The sequence below is a fragment of the Oratosquilla oratoria genome, unplaced genomic scaffold, assembly GCF_046742065.1.
Source record: "Oratosquilla oratoria isolate Oo_2021 unplaced genomic scaffold, ASM4674206v1 SCAFFOLD55, whole genome shotgun sequence".
In the NCBI taxonomy this organism is placed as follows: domain Eukaryota; kingdom Metazoa; phylum Arthropoda; class Malacostraca; order Stomatopoda; family Squillidae; genus Oratosquilla; species Oratosquilla oratoria.
Window position 1 is genome coordinate 190,072 of NW_027467719.1, and position 2,441 is coordinate 192,512.

A 2,441-nucleotide genomic window follows, 5' to 3' on the forward strand; every position below is an offset into this window, starting at 1 on the left:
CATCAGTCCGTCCATATACTTCTCCCTCTGCTTTCCTCTTGCTCTCCTTCCCTCCACCATTCCCGTTATCACCACCTCTTCCAACCCTTCCCTCCTCATTATATGTCCTAAGAATCGCAACTGTCTTTTCCTTATTGTTGTCATCAATTCCCTATCTGTCTCCATTTCTCTCAATACTTCTTCATTTGTTTTCTTCGCTGTCCATGGTACTCTTAATACTCGTCTCCATATCCACATTTCTGCTGCTTCTAAGTTTTCCTGCAATTTTTTGCTGATTGTCCACGCTTCTGAACCATATAATAGTGTTGACCATATAAATGTTTTAACTGTTCTTCTCCTTATATCTGTAGACATTTTCTTGTTTGTTAAAACCCCTTTCATTTTCTGAAACGTGATTTTAGCTATCGCTATCCTTGATTTTATTTCTTTTTCACATCTACAATCTTCTGTCAATACGCTTCCCAGGTACGAAAATTTGGTTACTTGTTCTATTCTTCTCCCTACTATTTGTACTTGCACTCTTGGTGGATCTGTTTTACTGGCCACTAGTATTTTAGTTTTCTCCATATTTACATTTAAACCTTTCTCCTCACTAGCTCTTACGGTTACATTCAATAGATGTTGCAGTTTTTCTTCTGAGCGAGAAGGTCACATCACCTAAAGTTAGCATGCCCCCTCCCCCACCACACCGCCCTCCATCGCATGAAACCGGAAGACGCTGTCATCAGTGCGACCAGACCGTTCGGTTTCTCAGAGAGACTATCGCCATTAATTTGTTTCTTTAGGTTTTTCTCTACTTTTGAGTTAATGTGTGCATTTAGTGTTTATTTGTGTGTCCTGTAGATTGTATCTCTACTTCCTTATGCATTACTTATTTTCTTTATCTGTGTGCCCCAGCCCATCTGTGGGCTGTCACAATTCTTTTCAGGTTTTGAGTGAACCTGACTCAGAAACGCCGCCTTACCTCGATCAAGACATAGTCGGCGAATTGTCCGATCCAAAAGAAGAAATCAGTGGCGGGTCGTCTTCCTGTTTGAGGCGGATTCTCCGAGGTGGACGACGAAGCACCTACTCCCCACATGAACCTCACTACGGACACTTAGTGTCCTCAGATTCCTTTTATTTGTTGCGGCAATATTTCTTTTTCTTTTCTTGGAGTTCCTAACCATGCAACCGAGGTTGTTTGTTTGTGCGCGCGGCACCAACGTTCGAGCAGATCAAGTCATAATCTCCTCTCCCCCCCCACCCCCGGCCATTTAAAAAAAGGAAAACCTAATATAATGAGAGTAAGTCTCCTTGGTGAACATGAGTTGGACGTCACAACGGATGACAATTATGAGTGCCCGACCGAAGACTTTTTGGTCTATAACGAGGTTGGATAGAAAAATAAACCTTTTTAGATACTTATCCAAGTTGTGAGTTTTAGAATTTCGAAACATATTGCATTCAAATACCTCAGTTGGAAACTTATTTCACTTATTGACGACACGGTAAGCAAAACTGTTTCTATCTATTTCGAGGTTAGATCTACATTCTGGCAGCTCGGCGCCATTGTTTCACGTCCTGTTAGTATCTACAGTGAAGACAAGTTCACTTTCAAAATCTGAAATGCTTCTCTTAAGTCCCCTCCATACGAGAGAGAGAGAGAAAGAGAGGGAGAGGGAGATAATAGATAAATATATATATATATATATATATATATATATATATATATATATATATATATATATATATATATATATATATATATACATACATACATATACATACATACATACATAAAGAGAAAGAGAAAGCGGGTGGACGATGAAGAGAGAGGGAGAGAGAGCTAATACGTTTTCCTTCATATTCTAGTCATGATCTACACATTTGCATTTTCGTTACTTGTATTTTCTTATTCTTTTTCGGTTTGCTCTTTTTTTTTCTTCTTTTTCTTCGTTATACCTCTTCTTAGTTTTTTTTTATTCTTCTTCGTAGTTTTCCTTATTCATCTTCTTATTATTATCAACTAATTTTTGTTAACTGAGGATTTAGCACTAATTAATCGGGGGTTTGGCCCCTTCGGGTGAGCTCACTTCGCTCGCAGGCACCTTCAGCCAATTAGTTGCCTCCGTTGCCGTGACGTCATCGTTCTCAGCCACTCTCAGTCGTTTTCGTTGCCGTGACTCACCGCTCTAGGCCAATCAGTCGTCTTAGTTGCCGTGGCGTCACCACTTTCTCGTCCAATCCGGACTGAGCAATTTTGGAAAGCTATGGACAGACAGACAGCTCTTTTATTATAGTAAAAGATTAATTTTCCTCCTAAGTTTTTCATTTCCTCTTCTTAGTTTCCCTTCTACTTAATTTTCATTCTATTTCTTCTTAGTTTTCCTTCTTTTTTCTAGTTTTCATTTTCCTTTTTCTTAGTTTTCTTCTTATTTTTGTTCTCATTCTTCTTCTTC